This window comes from Lissotriton helveticus, chromosome 6 (genome assembly GCF_964261635.1).
Source record: "Lissotriton helveticus chromosome 6, aLisHel1.1, whole genome shotgun sequence".
Classification (NCBI taxonomy): domain Eukaryota; kingdom Metazoa; phylum Chordata; class Amphibia; order Caudata; family Salamandridae; genus Lissotriton; species Lissotriton helveticus.
Window position 1 is genome coordinate 1,675,774,404 of NC_136067.1, and position 22,563 is coordinate 1,675,796,966.

Consider the following 22,563-nt stretch of genomic DNA (forward strand, 5'->3'; position numbering starts at 1 on the left):
ATGCAGAAAGCTGCTACGGAGACTCCTGTGCAAGTAGGGGATTGGATCAAAATCATGGGGCTTATTTACGAATCCCTTGCGACACATGTGCATCACTTTTAATATGGGAAAAAGTGATGCACTGGCTGCACAGGAGGTTTGTAAATAAGCTCCCAAGGAAGGATGGTAAAGCTTCCAAATTTATTTAGCCCTTAAGGTGCTAAAGTTATATAAAATTCTGTAATAACTAGTAATCACTGGTCCTGGAATCTGAACAGGGTAACCATATATTATCTTGTGGAGTGGGAGGATGCTGGCTCATTGGTGGATAATCATTTAAAGAATCAAAATGTGGGACCATAATGTAGTAGAAGAAAGCTGGTGCCTCTACAAGTCTATGTTTAAGGGTACACAGTTCTCTTGTTTTTCAAGGTCCCAGTAAATTTCTGTACCACCATATCGTCTCTGGAATTTCATGTGAGAGATGCAATATACTTGTAGATATTTATTTTAGGTGTTTTGTTAAGATGTTTGTTTTGGGGGTTGTATTGGGTGAGGGAGGTGAAGTGGTGTTCTGTTAGCAGGTGATGAGGCAACATTCTGTAACCACAGCCATCCCTGGAATGTGATGGTTCTTTTTGTGGAGACTGAGAGAGTCAAAGCTGTTCATGGCTGCAGGTGTGGTTGGGGCATTTGAGGCTGTATATCTAAAAAAGATACTTTGGACCTCTTTAAGGTCTGGGAATATACCTTAATGGACTTTTACAAAGTGCAATGTTGCTTTGGATAAAAAACAATGCATGGATTTTCCCAGATGATGGTCGCAAATGCACAACAATAACTCAGAAAAAAACACTGCACTACTGTACATCAACATTAATATTTTCTATTCCTGGAGAACTTATTTGTAGGCCTGGGCGGTAAGTTCCGTTCCGCTTGTGGAATTTGGATAATTACACATTCCGCAGAGAACATGGAATTGCCAAAAATTCCGCGATCTGCAGCTTCGCAGAATTTTTTTCTTGTTCGCGCTTTCAAAATGCGTGTTCGCAAGACATTTCCCCCCGAGCACGCAAACAGCATTCGCAAACAGGAAAAAAGCATAGTGAACAGGCGGAACAAGCAATGCTCGAGAGATTTTGTACAGTTTTGCGGAGCTTTACATAGTGCGACTACGCAAATTCTTCCCACCCCTACTTATTTGTGTGAATGCATAATGCGCAAGGCATCTTAGAGAATTGAATACAAATAAAGTTTGATATTTAGCTGAGGGCATCGACCTCCCTGGGGGGAAGCAGTTCCAATTAGCCTCATATGGGTCTGATCATTTCCAAAGTAATTCTTTTTTCTTTGACAAGCAGCCTGCAGGTTTAAATGTGCAGAAGCAATAAGAGTACTCAAGAACATAATCTAACTCATAAGAACCATTTGTGATCTTGAAGCTGTTAAGTGCCCACAAAAAAAAGCTTCACTACCTAGGCAGACTTGTTTACAAACCTGAGATGTAATCCCTCAATCCACAGAATCAAGATAAAGCTCTTAAGGTAGTAAGACACATTTGAGTGTGAGCTTCTGTCTGTGCCCTCCTTACATTTCATATTTTTGTTGAAAAATAAATGTCCTCAAGGATATATATATCCAACAAAAAGAGAAATGCAGAAGTCCAATTTCGGATTAAAACCATGCGTATATTTACTTCTTGAAAGTGACTGCCATCTCCACCGGTCAACCTGGTACCCAATTCGGCTCTGGCTCTGGGAAGATCTTTGCTCAGGTTCCCGCCGCTCACTTTTGAAAAATTTTCTAATATAGCGAGAGGGATTGTTTCCGGTTCTCTTTTGGACCTGCTCCCCCCTAAAATCTGGAAGGAATTTGCGGACGAGCTTTTTCCCTCACTCCATCTCATCTGCAATCAATCCCTGGTGACTGGCACCGTCCCTGCTCACTGGAAACGGGCGTTAGACTCCCCCCTGCTAAAAAAACCTTGTTTGGACCCTGAGTGTTCAAAAAACTATCGACCCATTTCGCTGCTGCCTTTCCCCGCCAAGATAGTTGAGCGTGTGGTTAGCAACACTTTTTCCACCCACTTGGAACAATTTCTCCTACTTGACGAGGATCAATTCGGCTTTCGGCTGGCCCATGGGACCGAAACAGCCCCCATCACCGCCATGGATGAACTTCAGAGGCGTGCAGACAGAAATCAGGCATCTTTTTTGATCCTGCTCGATATGTCTGCCGCCTTTGACACAGTTAACCATAAGATCTTGCTGAGGCGGTTGTTTGAGGCAGGGGTGAGAGACTCGGCATTGAGGTGGTTCCATTCTTTTCTGCAGGACAGGCAGCAGGTGGTTTCAATGCCTCCTTTTCAATCACCCTTCTCCCCGGTCCTGCATGGTGTGCCTCAGGGCTTTGCCATCAGCCCTATTCTTTTTAATGTTTACCTGAGGCCACTAATCTCGCTTATTAAATGTTTCGGCATTCGAATTGTTAACTATGCCGATGACACGCAGATGATCCTCTCCTTGGAAGGAGAGGAGTCCATCTCTGTGGAGGTTTTACATAACTTCCTAAGGAACACGGCAAGCTGGTTAAAGGCAAACTCGCTTCAGTTTAATGCCGGGAAAACTGAAGTGCTTTTCAGCGCTGGAACAAGAATCCCCCGACCGTTTCCCAACAATTTCTGGCCCTCGGAATCCGGCTCCACCGTACGGCCTGCGGACTCTGTCCGCAACCTAGGAGTCATGCTGAACCATGGGCTCAGTATGGACACCCATGTACAGAAAACATCGGCCTGCTGCTTTGCCATCCTTCGCTCTCTTAGGAAGGTTCTGCCCCTTTTACCCTCCCATGCTCGCGTCCAGGTGGTTAGATGTACCATCCTGAGCAGGTTGGATTATTGTAATGCCCTTCTGCTCGGGTCCCCTGAGTATTTACTGGACAGACTCCAAAGGGTCCAATCTGCGGCGGCTAAATTGGCGTTGGGGCTGCCTAGAAGATCTCATGGACCATCTGCCCTGGCAAAACTACATTGGCTTCCTCTTAGACAGAGGATCCAATTTAAAGCCCTCTGTATAGTGTTCAGGGCTCTCCACGGTTGCGGTCCAGCTCCTCTAAGGTTCAAGTTTGTCTGGTACACTCCTTCCAGACACCTTCGCTCATCGGATGCTAAACTGGTAGTCATTCCCAGATTTAGGAAAGTCAGAGCTGGTGGTAGATCCTTTCAGGTGACTGCCGCCAGACTCTGGAACACTCTCCCCATCGAGATTAGGGCCACTAATGAACTTCTGCAGTTTAGGAAAAAGGTAAAAACCTGGCTTTTTCCTGGCTAGCCGCTCTCCCCGGTGTACACTCGGCTGCCTCTGGTTCTATCTGGGTTTGGATTCTGTTAGCGCCAGGATGCCTGCAATGGTGACAGTTCGCGCTTTACAAGTTCTTAAATAATAATAATATATATAATAATCTCATGTCCTTACGCAGTTCGGTTGTTGATCACAGGTGTGTAAAATTGCAATCACTGGGTAGTGCTTTTATCCATACAACCACGTGGTTAATATCACATCACTTCAGAGCCAAAAATGCAACAGTATTGTATGTATGTATATATATATATATATATATATATATATATATATATATATATATATATATATATATATATATATATATATATATATATATATATATATATATGTATCATGTGATCAAGCCTCGTGTCGGAGGCGAAACGCGTCGTCATGCGGTCTTGTTGGGTTTTATTTAAAATAAAACACTAAATTGCACCAGGAAAACTTGGGTCTGTCTTGTTTGCTTTCTCCTTGTGAGCTGTCTGGATGGAAACGGTCAGGGATGTGACGGCGGTCTCATCAGGCGGAGTACAAGAAATATATATATATATATATATATATATATACATATATATATATATTACCTACTGGCGGTCACCAGTAGGTAGTTATAGTTAGGATTGTTTTCCATAGGAAATCCGCAACATTCTATTGGGAATAACTCTGGTGCCGGTTGAGGAGTGTGTGTGAAATTTTCTAAAATTGTGGCCAGCTCCGCTGCGCTCCTTCCCTGAAAGGTTCGGGGGGATTTGTGAAGTTGTTTTGAAAATTAACTTCAAAAACACATAAATATCTATAAGCGCTCTCCGAGTGCTTACGGGTGCCGTACCGGGGAGCGCACCCGGCGCGCTACGGGAGTGCGCGAGCGGAAAGCTGATTGGCTGTCGGGTGTCTGTCAACATTCTAAACAGTCCGGAGAGTCCGCGGTAGAATTGAGACACAAGAGGTGAAAAAAGAAAGGGGGATATAATTAAAAGGGGGCAGAGTAGACACCCCCTGACTCCCTAGTTTTTTTGAGGGGGGCCTAGAAGGACCCTGAAGGGCAAAAAAACTTTTTTTTGTTTTTTTAAATTTTCGCGGGGTAAGCGCTGGCTGCGCTCCCGGGTACGCTCTCCGGTACGCGCACCCGGGAGCGCACCACGGGGAAAAACAGTGTAAAAAAATAGAGTAAAAAATTATGTAGAGTGTTTAGTGGTAAGTTAGCTCTGAAAAGAGCTGTTGTGTTCATTGGGTGTTTTTTGTACCTACAAGTAGGTACCAATGCAGAGTCTTATATTCAAGAGGAAAACTCTATTCCCCTCATCTGTAAAATGCACACCATCTAATATATAGATGTCTTGCATGTTGTAACGCAAGTTGTTGTGGTAAATGGAACCCATAGCATAGTCTCTAAGGTAAGCAGAAACAGATTTATTTACATGTTTCCTTGCTTTCTCAATCTGTGGACAAAATTGGTTAGACCAGTTCCATTTTTGCCTTTGGCATATATTAGAAAAAACCAAGGCAGTTTTTGGAAAAAGTGAAATCAATTGCCCAAAGATGTCCTTTAAAAGCATTTCCAGACCTACCCCACTCAAAGTGCCTAAGTCATTTCCACCACAGTGCACATTTATAAGGTCAGGGTGTGGTAAATGCATAAAGGATTTTACCAATGGTATCAATTGGTGACTTCTCAATCCTCTTTGTCAAATCCATACAATGTCCACATTTGGTAAATCAAGGTTGTAAATACCTCTGTTAGTTGCATATTTTTGAGCCCAGTAGAGATAGCTATGCCCCACAAACCAGACTTTTATCATTTTGAAGATAGGTGTGTGAAGGTAGGTGTGCTTCTAGTCACATGAGTTGTGGAAATGAAATGGCAGTTTGATTATGAAAAAAAAGTGTTTGAGAATCAGTGCAGATGAATAAGTAGAAATGATTGGAGCTTTCTTAAAAATGTCCACTGAAAATTAGGCTGCATGTTTTTTTTTTGTAAGAAGTCATTTCAATGGTTGAGAAAAAGTCATTTAAAGAAACATTGCATTTTATTAGCTAGTAGATTGAGAGGTCAAGCAGGCTTGATGGATTTTTTTGCAACATAGTAAAATGAACTTGTGAACTCTGTGTTGGTTTTAGAGGGAGTTACCATGGTTACTTGGTGAATGAGCACGGGGGGGATGGGTGAATGTTATGTGAGTTTCAAAGTCTTGAAATCTTCAACCAATTAAAATTTGTAGTTTGGTTTTGAATTTGGGGGGGAATAATTTTAATTGGCTATGTGCAAGAATATGGCTCTGAAATCAGAAAGAATCTGTGCCATTATTGAAAGGCTCTCAGTGAAGGAAGCATTGTTCAGAGATTCTGCTTAAGAATATCTGTTGACTGTGACTGACACTGTTTGACATCATCCAAACCATTTTTAAAGGTGAGTAATGAATCTTTTAAAAAAGATAGAGAGTTTAAAGATTTTTTACAAGTATCATAGTGTGTGTCTCTGTGATTTAAGGAATGATATTTTTACCTTTTTCTATAATGTTAGCTGTGTGTGTTATAAGGTAGTCTTTTTTATAAATTGTTTTTTATGCTTGGATTCAATGCTGGTTTAGAAATTGTGTGATGGTTTCATTGGAGTTGTAAATATGGTCATTTTTTTTAAGCGCATTGTGCAACCTGTAGCATGGGTGGAAGGAGTGAATGTCTGGAGAGGGATAGGAATAGCAGATAGAAAACCATATGAAATGGTGGGGAGATGCATAAACACACAGCTATGTCAAAGATTGTGCACGCAACTTGTAAATATGCAGGTAGACAAAGCAATATTTGACATAGCTGTGTGTTTATAAGGTAGATTCTCACAGTTGTAAAATCTCTCACGGTATTTTATATTCTTGTCTGGGTGTATATTTACAAGCTGTGTACACAATCTTTGACATAGCTGTGTGTTTATAAGGTAGACTCTCACAATGTTAACATCTCTCACATTACATAAGGTAAGGTCATGGGATTGCAGCATGTGAAAGGATGCATTGCTGGAAATTATTTTTTGTCTACAATTTTTTACACTGTTTTTCCCTGTGGTGCGCTTGAGGGCCTCATTTATGACGCCATGCGTCACTTTTATGCCACCGGTGCGTCACTTTTTGTGACACAGAAGTGGTGTAAAAATTGCACCTTGTTGAGTTATATTTACAAAGTGACGCATCTAGTTAGATGCATCACTTTGTAAAGCCCTGTGCCATATTATATGTGCGTCAGGTGTAATGTATGCAAAGGGGGCGTATTGACGCAAAGAAGGGTTGTACAAATGACGCAGTGAAATCTATGAGATTTCACTGCGTCACTTTTAGGACGCTTTTGTGTCAAAATTTTGCACCTGCCTCACAGCAGGTGTAAGACTGACGCAGGCCCTTTCACTTAGGGCTTGCCCTATGTGAAAGGATGCATGTTTGGAAATTATTTTTTTAAATGGCAAAAATTGAGATAGAATATACAAAAAAAGAGAGACATATTTACAAGCTGCGTGCGCAATCTTTGACATAGCTGTGTATTTATAAGGTAGACTTCTTTATAAAAAAAATGTATGCTTGGATTCAATGCTGGTTTAGAAATTGTGTAATGTTTCATTGGAGTTGTAAATATGGTCATTTTTTTTGAAGCACATTGTGCAACCTGTAGCATGGGTGGAAGGAGTGAATGTCTGGAGAGGGATAGGAATAGCAGACGGAAAACCATATGAAATGGTGGGGATATGCATAAACACACAGCTATGTCAAAGATTGTGCACACAGCTTGTAAATATGCAGGCAGACAGAACAATCTTTGACATAGCTGTGTGTTTATAAGGTAGACTCTCACAGTTATAAGATCTCTCACTGCATTTCATATTCTTGTCTGGGTGTATATTTACAAGCTGTGTACACAATCTTTGACATAGCTGTGTGTTTATAAGGTAGACTCACACAATGTTAACATCTCTCACATTACATAAGGTAAGGTCATGGGATTGCCCCATGTGAAAGGATGCATTGCTGGAAATTATTTTTTTTCTACAATTTTTTACACTGTTTTTCCCTGTGGTGCGCTTGAGGGCCTCATTTATGAGGCCATGCGTCACTTTTGCCGCCGGTGCGTCACTTTTTGTGACACAGCAGTGGTGTAAAAGTTGCACCTTGTTGAGTTATATTTACAAAGTAACGCATCTAGGTAGATGCGTCACTTTGTAAAGCCCTGTGCCACATTATATGTGCGTCAGGTGTAATCTATGCAAAGGGGGCGTATTGACGCAAAGAAGGGTTGTACAAATGACGCAGTGAAATCTATGAGATTTCACTGCGTCCCTTTTAGGACGCTGTTGTGTCAAAATTTTGCACCTGCCTCACAGCAGGTGTAAGACTGACGCAGGCCCTTTCACATAGAGCTTGCCCCATGTGAAAGGATGCATTGCTGTAAATTATTTTTTTTAATGGTATAAATTGAGATAGAATATACAAAAAAAGAGAAACATATTTACAATATGTGTGCACAATCTTTGACATAGTTGTGTGTTTATGCATTTTCCCACCAATGCTGTGAGAGATGTTAACATTGTGAGAGTCTACCTTATATATATTAATATCGTGGACATGTGCCTAAGATCACACTGATGGGTGAATTAAGCTTCACTCACAGTGTGATCTTAGGCAGATAAGCAGGATGTTACATGTAATGAGAAATTAATGTTATGTGTTGCTTATATATAGGTGGCCTGTTTTTCGTCTGTAGAGAAAGTGAAATAATATGAGCAGAGACACACATACTGCTTGCAGAGACATACATGGTACATTATATCTAACATTCTGATCATGTGCCTAAGATCACACTGTGAGTGAAGCTTCATTCACCCATCACTGTGATCTTAAGCAGAGTCACACATACTGTTGGCAGAGACAGACATGGTACATTATATCTAACATTCTGATTATGTGCCTACGATCACTCTGTGACTGAAGCTTGATTCACCTATTATTGTGATGTTAGGCAGAGTCACATATACTGTCGGCAGGGATAGACATGGTACATTATAACTAAAATTCTATTAATCTGTCTAAAATCACACTGTGAGTGAAGCTTGCTATAATGAACAACTAGAGTGCTAACATTTAGAATATATGGCAAATGTGTGACACATCTGAATGCCTTCTTGATGGAACTAAAGTAAACAAGCATTGAAAATACAATAGATTTGGTGTGATCTTAGGCACATGTGTACCATATTATATGTAATCTACCATCTCTTTGTCTGCAAGCAGTATATATGTTTCTGCTGGTATTATTTCAAATTATTTTCAGGCGAAAAACAGACAACCTATCTATAAACAAGACAGAACATTAAATAATAAATAATATTTAACATTGTGGAAGCGGTTTGTAAATATGCCAATGAAACTTTTACACTATTTCTGGACCAGCATTAATATCAAACATTGAAAATGTATGGCAAATGTGTGACACATCTGAATGTCTTGTTGATGGAACCTAAGTAAACAAGCATTGAAAATGCAATAGATTTGGTGTGATTTTAGGCACATGTCCATGATATTACATGTAATGTACCATCTCTGTCTGTAGAAGCAGTATGTGTGTCTCTGCACAAATTATTTCTCTGTATCTACAGGTCAAAAACAGGCCACCTATATACTAAGAAGATATAACATTAATTAGTAAATTATATCTAACATTGTGCAAGTGGTTTGTAAATATGCCAATGAAACCTTTACACTATCTCTGGACCAGCATTAATGTCAAACATTCAGAATTTATGGCAAATGTGTGACACATCTGAATACTTTCTTGATGGAATCAAAGTAAACAAGCATTGAAAATGCAATAGATCTCGCCCTCGGTGTCACACATACTGTTGGCAGTGACAGACATGGTACATTATATCTAAAAAACAATTAATCTGTCTAAGATTACACTGTGAGTGAAGCTTGAAATAATGAGTAACTAGAGTGCTAACATTCTAAATTTATGGCAAATGTGTGACGCATCTGACTGCTTTCTTGATGGAAGCAAGGTAAACAAGCATTGAAAATGCAATAGATTTGGTGTGATCTGAGGCACATGTGCACCATATTACATGTAATCTACCATCTCTGTCTGTGCAAGCACTATGTGTGTCCCTGCACTAATTGTTTCTCTGTATCTACAGACCAAAAACAGACCACCTATATATAAACAAGACATAAAAATTAATTAGGTAATCGTTTTTGACACAAAGCAAAGCACATGTAATGTAAATGAGCCTTTTGTTGTATACTAGTGTTTATATTGTTTATTTATTGTAATTGCTATGTAATATGTTTGTAGTGGCCTATAATATGTTATTTTTTGTTTTCCACAGATTACAATCATCTATACAAACAAAGAGAAAGATGCCTTCGAAAACAAGGAGAGAAAAAAATTATAAGAGAAAATTAAGGTCTAAGGCAAAAGAAAATCAAGAACCAACCAAAAGAAAATCTTCAGAGAAAAAGAAAAATGTTCCTGGTAAGCAAAGTACAAATTTTCTCAGGAAGTTATTGAAATTTGAAGTCCAAAAATTTTTTTTAAATAAGAAGAATGAAACACGTGTAATTTCGAAAAAGACAGGATGTCCTTCTACAATTGTTAGATGTGTACAAGGAGACAATATTTTGAAAAACGATAGAAGAAGCAAACAATTTTCTGACATTCGTAGACGAATGTTTTACAACAGGATTATATCCAATTTATTAAAAAATATAAAAAGGTATAAAAAAAGACAGTTTTTTACAAAAAAAAACATAGTTAAGATCGTGGATGAAGCATTTAAAGTGAAAAATAAATTGTTTTGTTTAGTAATGAATAGAATTCGTACACTTGATACGATAAATAATGTGTTTAAATCAAAATGTAAGTGGAGGAGAGTAATTAATCAAACTAATTTTTGTGATGTGTTTTCTGGAGAATGGAAGCTTAGTTCAAGTTCTGAGCCATTTTTTAATGAAGAAAGTTACTTTCAGGATAATGATTTGGTGCATGCAGTTGACACCAGTGGTCGAGCATATGAGGTGAAGGACGGTTGTCCAGTTGGAAAAGAAGAGGTTGTGCCTAGAAATACAGAAGAGGTGTTAGCTGATGAAGTTTTAGGGAGATGTCCTAAGGCTCCAGTGTATACATGGAATTGTAGTAGTAGTTGTAGTGTCCAACAGGAATCAATTGATTTGTTTTGCACTTTCTTACGGACATATACTAAGAAAACTGTGAAACAAAAAAATGAAAATTTTACAAGAGTTTGATCCTTGTAGAGTGAGAGAAAAAACAGGTTTGCAAGGGCATTCACTGGCTTGTCTTTCAAGAAAAGTATGTCAGAGTGTTTTTCACCATTTTAGGATGTTAGCAGTGCATCATAATAAAGTGAGGAAATTAGTGAGAAGGTTGTACAATGCAAAAAGTCCAGCACTTAAACTAAAACAGTTAAACAGTGCTCTTGTGCATGGAACTGAATTAGATGTCAAAAACATTTGTGATAAAATTGAGTTTTGTTACTTTGGTGAAAAAGAGGTTAGTGCAGAAATTGATACAGTAATGGAAGGTAATGTAGAAGAGAATGTAGAGATTTTAAGTACAGAAAATTTTGAAAATGAAATTATAAAGTTTAAGGTCAATGCAAGTGAAAGGCCTAATTTTTCTTGTGTTTGTTGTCGACGGACTCATTATAAGCATCAGACTAGATTAGTTTATTTATATGTAAAAAGCGAAAAGATAAATAATAATGAGTGGAAGGATTTTGCAACTTATTTGTTGGTTGAAAATTGTTTTGATTTGGGTTCTGATCAACGCATTTGTACGTATTGCTATAATAAATTAAACAAAAACAGAATGCCTGCTAGAGCTGTTCATAATAATCTGGAGTTGGTAGACATTCCTTCTGAATTGATGTATTTAAATACCTATGAGTCTATTCATATTCAATGTGTGCATCCTTTTCAGGCTATTGTTCGCATGGAGCCTAAAACAGGGAAATTGCCTCCTTCAGATTTACAGAGAGGATTAAAGGGAAGAGTTGTTTATTTGCCTCTAGATTTTAAGAAAAATATTGATACCATTGGTGTTGAAAAAGTAGAAGAGGAACCTCTGGTTATTCTAGTTATTGGTGTTCCGACAAAAAGTAAGAAAATCTGGCAAGAATTAGTGGACGTTAGGAAAGTCAAGAAGGCAACGTTGTATCTGGTAAAAAATAATCAGTACTATAAAAATGTGTATGTGGGAGATGAGGAAACAACTGTACAAGACGACACTGATGTCTCTACTGGACAAATAGAAAAAGTTGATGTCTCTAGAAGTGAAGAAATTTACGAACATTATAGTGTTCATCCATTGCATTCTAAAGAAGTAATGGGGAATGCTATTGACTTGTTTCAGATGAAAAAAGCCAAAGGAAGTCCCATTAGTGTATGGGAAGAAAGTTTAGAAGCTCGTTGTTTTCCACAGTTATTTCCAACAGGTGAAGGTGGACAATATGACGACCGACCTGTTCAAATTCATGCATCTGAATACCGGACTTCAAGATTATATGCAGAAGATCCAAGGTTTCGTCAATGCATTCCATATTTGTTCCATCTACTGTTTGAGAGTGACTTGTCTGGACTTTTCTATTCAGTAAACCATATAATGAAAAGTGGAGCACATCTACAAAATGTTTCGGCAAGGGATTTTATGGATAAAGTGAAACTGCAAGACAGTGTTTTGGAATCTCAGCTAATTAATCTCATGGCATGTCAGCGTGGTACTAACGAGTATTGGTACCGTCGTCATGGGGAATTGAAATGTATGCTAAGAAACTTAGGAACTCCTACATGGTTCCTCACTCTTAGCTGTGCTGAGTATGCTTGGGAAGACTTACTTGAATTTGTACGAGAGGCAAATAAAAACATTGAAAATATTGAATACAAGACACCTGGAGAACTGTGCTCTTTGGATCCAGTTAATGTATGCAGGAATTTCAATCATAGGTTTGAAGCTATGATGTCTTTTATTACAAACAAAAAAAATCCTCCGCCTGGAGAGGTGTTGGATTTCTTTTGGAGAAAGGAGTATCAAGCAAGAGGTGCTCCTCATATACATATGCTGCTATGGATTAAAGATGCACCTAAATTTGGAACAGATTCAGATGAGAAAGTGATGAGTTTCATTGAGCAGTATTCTACATGTGCTGTTCCGAAAAAGTACAGACGAAAACAATTTAAGACAGCAAGTTTTACGCTTTCAAACCCATTGTTGTGGGAAATACTGTCGTCGAAAATACAAATCCAAAGACAAGTTCTACACAAAATGTCGTTTTGCATTTCCACGTCCAGTAACATCGAAAGGAAGAGTCAACAATTTTATGTCTTCTCTGCGACATACTGTGACAAGAAAATCACCCAAAAATACATACAACCTAAGAAGAAATGAGGAATCCAAATTCATAAATGACTACATCCCAGTCATTTTATCCATGTGGAATGCTAACATGGATATTCAATATGTGGCTGACAACTCTATTGCTGTGGCTCGATATGTGACGTCTTACATCACAAAATCAGAAAAGACGGAACTGAAGGAAATGTGGGAAGAAATTTCACATGAAAAGAGACTAAGCAAGAAATTATACACTTACAGTCTAAAGATGTTGTCGCATCGAGAAATTGGAGCGTATGAATGTTCTGATCGGTTGTCATCAGCAAGTCTATATGCCAAATCTAGAACCATTATTTGGGTGAGTCTAGGTCTTGCTGCAACACGAAACCGAGTTTTAAAATCTGTACAAGAAATTGAGTATTTGGCGGAGAAAGAACCAGACAGTACAGATATTTTGAAGACAAACATGTTGGATACATACTATCCAAATAGAAGTACTCACCTTGAGAACGCTTGTCTCTATGAAGTTCTGCAAACCTACACTTTTAAAAGGAACGTCACAGAAGACATCAATAAAGGTGTATATGCTGTAATTGGATGTGAAGGCTGTTTAGTAAAACAAAGAAAAGGCCATTTGATTAATCATCCAAAATTGAGTTGTGATTCTCCAGACAAAAGAGAATTTTATTACTTAGCACTTTTACAACTCTTTAAACCTTGGCGTAGAGAAGAGGAACTACTTGGAGATTTTATTACTTATGAAGATTCGTTCAATTCAACCAAAGATACCATAGAATGTCCTGTTTTTTCAAGTTATCTGCAAATGTTGAACGAGGAAATACAGCAAGAAGCTACAATTGCAGCAGAGATTGCTAGAGACAGTTCTCAAGACAGTCAGAGTTCTGCTTCATTGAGTCAGGATCCACTAGGAGGACCAATTATACAAAATGAAGCTGCCACTGCCATGGATGAAGTTGAAAGAGCCATGGAACAAGTTCAGGAGGATGTACTTGATTTAGAAGATTTGGAAAAAGAACTAAACGTTGAGCAGAGACAAATATATGACGCACAACAAATTGAGCATGGTTTATCACATGAGAAAAAAGAGTGCTCATGTACATCATTTGTGCCTATCCTATATGTCAGTGGAGAAGCAGGAACTGGGAAAAGTTTCCTGATTAAAGTGATTGCAACATATTTGCAGAAAACAACGGAATCATCGCTCTCTTGTGTTGTTACTGCTCCAACTGGGTTGGCAGCACACAACATTAAAGGAATTAGTTTACAGCGGTTATTGATGCTGCAAGTGGAGCATGATAACAAATTACAATACCACAAGCTATCTGGAGAAGCTTGTTGTGAAGTTTCAAGAGTACTAAAGAAAATGAAACTTCTTATCATTGATGAAGTAAGCATGGTATCAAATGTAATGCTTGCTTTTGTGCATTTAAGAATGCAAGAAACTCTTAAAACAGACTATGATGTGTTATTTGGAGGAAAACACATCATTGTTTTTGGAGATTTACTGCAACTAACTCCAGTGAAAGGACAGCCAGTGTTTAAAATGCTTACGCATGAAGATACCAGGAAGTGTTTAGGAAGCATTGGAAATGGTAACATATGGCTAAATTTCAAATATGCAAAACTGCTTCAAAAGTTGCGACAGGCAAAGGATGAAGATTATAAAAAATATTCTACAAGATATAAGAATTGGAAAACTAACTGAGCATGGCGAAGAAGCGTTACATGCACGATTAATTTCAAATTTGTTTCCAAAGGAAAATATTCTTCCAGAGAATATTTTTAAGAAAATTCCTGAAAACAAGTCTGTCATATGCTTGATGCCAACTCTGCAAGAATGTTCAATCTTCAACACCAAAATGTTAAAGTTGGAAAATCAAGAGAATGTGAAACTGGAAGCTATTGATAAAATAGAACATGAAGGAGCCACTATAATTTTGTCAGAAAAATTGAAAACAAAATTGGATTCTTTAGAGAAGACAATATCCAAAACTGCTGGTATGGAAAAGACTCTGTATGCATCTTTAAATTGTCGTATCATTTTACGACGTAATTTACATGTGGAAAGAGGTTTAGTAAATGGAGCAATGGGTCATGTTGTAGATTTTGTGAATTACCAAAATAGAGATGGAATTGAAATTATAAAAATTTAATTTGATGGTATTGAAGAAGTACAACAAATCACTCGTTGTTCTGCTCGCTTTTTGCTAGTGAAAGATTCATATGTCAGCAGAAATGTTTCTTTAGCATATGCAGTAACTATTCATAAATCTCAAGGTTTAAGTGTTGATACTGCTTTGGTGAATATTGGAAATTCTGTGTTCAAGGAGGGCATGGCATATGTTATCAACTTTATTTTTAATTAGATATGGACAGTATGTTATTTTAATGTTCCAACGATGTAGACCTGATGGGACTAAATTGACTACATTAATTAAAAATGTTGTGGCTTCTCAATTATCAATTTCAGGAAGAACCTTTACAACTGCAGCAATTATTTACCATGATGGTCCTTCAACAACATCAGGACATTACACAGCTTATTTAAAATGTCAAAAAGGTTAGCAGCTCTGTAATGATACTCAATTGACTTTCAAACAACGTTTGCCTTCTGACTTACTAAATTCTTACCTGGTGTTCTTACAACCGAAATTTTAGGGAAGGTCATTGACCTATGAAGATTGCAGCAGTTAATATAACTTAGTTTACTCTTCAAAATTACTCTCTGAATGAGAGTGATGAAGGTTATAAAAAACATGTAGTTCTCATAGAGATAGTATATGTTTATTATATAAAGTGTGCTGTGAGTATTATAGGAATTATTTATTAAATGTAAGCTAGAGATGGAAGTAAAACTCTTGTTTCATAACGTGAATGATGTTGGAGCTTTTCTTTCAGAAAGTCGGGTAAATGAGACATTACGAAAACAGTGGACTAATTTCCATAAAAAAGGACTTTCCATATACTATTTGGCCTCGTGGAAAAGTGGATGGATCAAAAGTGAGTTTAGATATGGTTTTTAAAAAATTACATTATTTAAGTAATTATTTAATGGGTTTTTTAAACACAATCATTTTGATTGTGTTTTTTTTGCCCGCTGTTATATGAGGAGTACTTTTGAAGTCACTGTTTTAAGTGAAATTCAATATATTCTGAGAACAGCAAAAATAAACCATTTAACATGTTGTTGAAATTATTTTGTATTTTGTATTATTAAATATATAATATTATCCCGTTCTCTTACACTCACTTACCTATTTCCACCCTCTATCACTTCTCTTAACTTACCCTCACTGGCCTTTTTTGACTCTCCCTCACCTACCTTCTTTTATTCCATTTTCCACACTTATTCTCATTAACCACTCCTTCACGGCTCATTACCTCTCTCCCATCCACCAATTTCTAGCTGTCAGTCACTCTACTTCACTCCCCTTCCCTTTGTTTCTTTTCTTTATTCCCTCAATAATGCTCCTTCTCTCATTCACCTTATTACACTTCACTCACTTCTTTTCTCACTTCCTTTTTTTTTTTTTTTTTAAATATTTTTATTGAAGGGTTTTTCCCCTTCCCCCCCCCCCCCTAAGATGTGGACAGGGCACAATAACATTCATTATAGTACAACGCAGAATCATATATACATTAGGGAATTATACAAAATTATAAACAAGTATGGTATCAGATCATACATACTTTTTCCAAAACAAATCATATATACAATAGATACATAAACTTCTATACACTACGTTCTCAATTTCCTCCCCCCCTAGTAAATCAATAATGAATAATCAGGACCTTATTTCCATCGAGTAAGGGGTTCCCATATTTGCAAACCAAGTTTCTTACCATTTCTCCCCCTCCTCGCATAAATAGCTGATTCTAACTTTTGAATAGATAATATCTTTCCCAACCATTGATGATATGTAGGAGGGTTAGGATCCAACCATGCCGAAGCCACTAATAGTCTAAGAATGGCCAGTGCTACAAATAGAAAATTTTCGTTGTTCATGTGTGTCTCAGGGTTAACTCCTAGTAACATTACAGCTGGGTTTAATTCTATTGTAATTGCTAATGCACTCTGCAAAAATTTCTCAATATCCCGTTTTATACTATTTAAATGTGGACAGAGTGAGAAAATGTGTATTAGGTCCGCCCCCGGACTGCCACATCTGAAGCAGGTGGTTCCCGAGGTACCCCCCCATTGAGCAATTTTCCCAGGCGTATGATACAAGTGAAATAGGGTCTTATAGTGTTGGGCCTGTAATGATGATGAGCACAACAATTTTCTTCCCATCTCTAATGACACTGAGAAGATATCACTATTTATATCCAAATCTTCAGACCATCTATTAATCCATTTCTCCATATCATCATTCTTTAATATGGTCATCTCAAAGTAGAATCTCTTTATGGTGCAGTCCGATCCTACTTCTATAATATCCATCAGTATATTTCTATCGAACCCCAAAGGCCCTCCTTTCCTATTTATTAAACAACTCCTTATTTGGAGATATTTAAAAAAGTGTTTTGTATCTAAGGTATATCGAGCCTGTAGCTCAACAAATTGTAAGATGCCTTGGGGTCCCTGAATATCTCCAATCTTTCTTATCCCCCGCCTCTCCCAATCTTGGAATACAGCTCCCGAAAAAACCATACTAGGGAGGAAAGGGTTGTTTTTGAACCTAGTGTAAAAATTGTATTTCCCAATTCCTATCTTTTTTGATATTCCCTTCCAGACATTGTACGCAGCCATTAGAACCTTAAACCGTGTTCTTTTGTAATAACTTTCCTCAGTAAATCTCCCAAAAATATTTTCCGCATTTTTACCTAAAACCAAACCATAAATAGCAAGCGAGCCGACATTGTCCCAATCATCTACATCAGCCCCCCCTACCAATCCCAACATGTTTTGGAATGCAGCGGCCCAATAGTACACTTTTAAATCTGGTACAGACCAGCCCCCACGCTCCCGCGGTAGAGACATATATCTCAGTGCCCTGCGTGTTTTTCCTTTAGCCCAAATAAAGCGATTGAACATTTGTTCACATATCTTAAACCACTTGTTTTCAAATAAAAGTGGGATGGCCCTAAATATATACAAAAATTTTGGCAATATCATCATTTTAATAATATTGACCCGACCTACTAATGATAAGTGTAGATTTTCGTACCGGTCTAAATCCTTCTTTGTTTTGCTTATTATTGGAGCAATATTATTTTCTACCAGATTATTTAGATCAGCTGATATTCTTATTCCAAGATAGGTCCCCGACTGCACCACACGGTTATCCTCACACGTAGTCGCTGAGTTTTTAATAATCTGGGTCTTGGAGGCATTTAGGGCGTACCCCGATATCCGTCCAAATCTGCGGGCCTCTTCCTCTATATAGACAGTTGCCTCTATGGGGTTTGGTGTTATCACCGCCACGTCATCAGCATAAGCCAATATCTTACACGGTCCCAACAATGTTGGCAACGGAGTTACCTCTGGGCAAAGCTCTAGTTTACGGATTAATGGATCCATATACATGGCAAACAGTAATGGGGAACATGGGCACCCCTGCCGTGTACCCCTTTTAATTAAAAATTGACCTGTAGTGCCCCCATTAACTCTTAAAGCCGCAGCCGGATCTTTATATAGAGTTTGTAATGCTGTTATAAACCCACCCCTAAATCCAGCTCTTGCCAAAGCATACCACAAATAGTCCCAGGAGACCCGATCGAACGCTTTTTCAGCGTCTAGCAGCATTACTGCCATCGGGTCTCCTGTGACTTCAGTGGCATCTAACAATGTTATTACTTTCCTAGTATGGTGGGTCGTTCCTCTACCAGGAATGAAGCCATGTTGAGTATAACAAACTAATGAGCTTATCACCTCTGCAAATCTCATTGCCAAAATTTTTGAATATATTTTGGTATCGTTATTCATTAATGTGATGGGACGATATGACCCAGGCTCGTCATGCGGCTTGCCCTTTTTGAGAATCAGAACAATGTCTGCACCCCCCCACGACTTTGGTATAGACTGTCCGAGCTGTGCAGATTGAATCACTCTGGTTAACTCTTGAGCTAACACTCCCCAGAAAGTTTTATAGAATTCTAGGGGTATCTGGTCGGGACCAGCAGCCTTACCTGATGGAAGTTTACCCATTGCTTCCTTAACCTCTTCCATCTCTAGCCGGGCTTCTAATCTATCTGCTTCTTCATCCGAGACCCTCTCAGTTGGTATATTCTCCAAATAATCGCTAATCTCTGCTTTACTACAGGGGTGTTGGTGATCATAGAGGGTCTGGTAGAATTTCCTAAATACTTCCCTAATCTCTTCCGGGCCAGTTTGTACATTACCGTTTTCATCTCTAATTTGCCTGACCGTCCCTGCTGCCGCTATCTGCCTAGTACGCATAGCCAGTACGTGCCCAACTTTTTCATTGTATTCATAGCACTTCTCCCTTCGGATTGTATAGTGTGCTGCCGCTTTTTTTGCCAGTTCACCTTCAGCCTCACTTTTAACTTTTATTAAATCTATCAGATATTGTTCAACTAGCTCCCCTCTAATAACACAGTTATTAAGTTGTTCTTCTGCTTCTGATACGGCTCTCTCTAACTCCCTTTGCACTTCCCCTTCCATTTTGCGTTTATGAATGCTGTAACTACATGTTTCTCCACGGACACCCGCCTTAAATGCATCCCATATAACTCCCACCGATGTAGTTCCTTTATTGTGTTCAAAGAACTCAGTAATCCATTTCGACATATGTAGTACATAATCCTCTTCTAAGAGAAGTCTTCTTTCAAAAGTCCATGCCTGATTAGATCTTGTTCCTCCTTCTAACTTCAGTGCCAAAATTAATGGGTTGTGATCACTTAAAATTCTTGGCAGTCTATCAATCTTAACCCTTGACATTAAATTGTTAGCAATCATAAAATAGTCGAGCCGGACACAGACTTGGTGTGGTGCGGAATAGTAAGTATATCCTTTCTGTTGTGTTCTAATTGTGCCCCAGACATCATTCAGGTTATTATTACACAGGAGATCAACAAGTGCCTTATGGACTCTTTTCTTACGGCCTTTATAACACCTATTTTGTCCAGTTCCTAACCCGTCAGCCCCATTAATATTCAAATCTCCTCCTATAATAACCTGTGGGGGCCAAGCAGATAACTCAGAATCTAGAAACTGTAATACCTCCGGATCGTCCTGCGTAGATCCATAAACTGACACCATCGTTGTCCAGACCCCATCTATCTCTATCTCTACCATGGTCTTTTCTCACTTCCTATATCCTCTCACATCCTCACTCCCTTTCCATCACAGCCTGTCTCTTAGCTTCAGTCTCTGGATCCTCTCAATCTATCACTCCTCTTCCGTCATGCTTACTCTTCCGTCATGCTTACTCCCTAAAAATGACCCACACTCCTTTCCTTACCTTGCTTTGCTCTCTTACTCAGTTCCTTTGTGTCACTCTTTCCTTTACTAGCTGTATATTCTCACTCCTTTACTTCGTTTGTCTCAAGCTCACTTGCTTTTATTCTCTCTTTATTTTTCCTTTTTCATCAACCTTCCTGCATTTCACTCACCCTCACTTACCCTTGTTAATCTCCTACTTTGTCTCTTGTATTGTAAAATATATATTATAAATACTGTAACTTATTTTGTTTTGTCTTTCACAGATATAAATTTAAATGAAAATATCAAACTAAATTGATATTACTTATAAGTTAAGTTTGATGTAGAATATTTATTTTCTCTATACTATTTTCCATAACCTTACTACTCTTCTTTGATATTCCCACACCTCTTTTTTCTTCTAGCGCTTGCCTCACTTATTTTAAATCCCCACATTTACTCTCTTTTTTCACACTCTTTTCTTACTCTCACCTTCTTTCAGGTCTACTCTTTTATTTTATTTCCTCTGTCTTCTCTTACTTTTTTGTTTTATTTTTTTTCCCATCCTTTACTGTCTTTACTCCACTTCACTAATTCATTCTCTTATTCCCTCTGTCCTCTTACTTCTACACTCCCCTTACCTCATTCTCCCCGTCTCTTTAGTCTCTCACTCGTCTTCTGTGGAGATCCCTCCCTATAACTTAGTTATAGTCACCGACTCTCCTTTTTTGATACCTTCTCTTTTACTTACCTTCCTCTCTCTTCCCATCCTTTGCTTTTTCATTCTTTTCCTTTCTCTTACTCTTCTTACTCCACTTCAATAACTCCTTTTCTCAAATCCTCTGTCTTCTAATTTATTCACTCCACTTTTCTCAGTCTTTTTCTATTACCCTCAAATAATTTCCAGCAATGCATCCTTTCACATTGGGGCAAGTCTCATGTGAAAGTACCTGCATCAGTCTTACGCCTGCTGTGAGGCAGATGCAAGATTTTGACACAACAGCGTCCTAAAAGTGACGCAGTGAAATCTTATAGATTTCACTGTGTTACTTCTATGAATTTTACTTGCGTCAATACGCCCCCTTTGCATACATTACATCTGACGCAGGTATAATGTGGCGCAGGGGTTTACAAAGTGACGTATCTACCTAGATGTGTCACTTTGTAAATATGACTCAACAAGGTACAATTTTTACACCACTGGTGCGTCACAAAAAGTGACGCACCGGCGGTGTAAAAGTGACACATAGCCTCATAAATGAGGCCCTGAAGCGCAACACAGAGAAAAACAGTGTAAAAAATTATAGTACATTTTTTTTTCAAGAAATGCATCTTTTCACATGGGCCAGCCCGATGTGAAAGGGCTTGCGTCAGTCTTAGGCCTGCTGTGAGGCAGGTGCAAGATTTTAACACAACAGCATGACGCAGTGAAATCTCTGAGATGTTACTGCGCACTTGTACGACCCATCTTTGTGTCAATACACCCCCTTTGCATATATTATACCTGGTACAGGTATAATGTGGCGCAAGGGTTTACAAAGTGATACATCTACCTAAATGCATTACTTTGTAAATATGACTCAACAAGGTGCAATTTGTACACCACTGGTGCGTCACAAAAAGTGACGCACTGGCGCCGTAAAAGTGACACATGTCCTCATAAATGAGGTACTGAAGTGCACCATAGGGAAAAACAGGTCTTCTCTTTTATTTTATTTCCTTTCTCTTGTTTTAATTCATTGTTTTATATATTTCCCTTATTTTATTCTCCTGACTCCACTTCAATTACTACTTCTTTTTCTTTGTCTGTCTTCTTAGTTCTACGCTTCCCTTCCTTTAATGTCTTTCTGTTAGCCTAATTCTCTCCATCCCTTTAGTTTCTCACTTTTCTTCTATCACGCTCACTGCCTATAACTCGTCCATACTCATACACTCACATTCTTTCAGACCTTATACTTTACTTTCTTTCCTCTCTTTTCCCATCCTTCACTCCTTCACTCTTTTCACTTTCCTTACTCCTCTTTCTGCAGTTCAGTAACTGCTTCTGTCAATCTCTCTGTCCTCTAACTTACTCACTCCCCTTTTCTCACTCTCTCTGTGTTACCGCCATTCTCTCCGTCCTCTTAGTCTCTCACTCCTCTTCTATCATGCTCACTCCCTATTAGTGAGCCATTCTCTCACACTCATCTTCTTTCAGACCTTCTCTTTTACTTTCCTTCCTCTCTATACACTCCCCCTTACCTCATTCTCTCTCTGTTAGTCTCATTCTGTCCGTCACTTTAGTCTCTCGCTCCTCTTCTGTCAAGCTCACTCCCTATAACTTAGTTATACTTACACACTCACCTTCTTTCAATCCCCCTACTTCACTTCCCTCTCGTCCCTTTTTTTCCTCCCTCACTCATTTTCTTTTCCTCTCTCACTAAAATTAGGACTGGGGATGGCAGCGGTGGT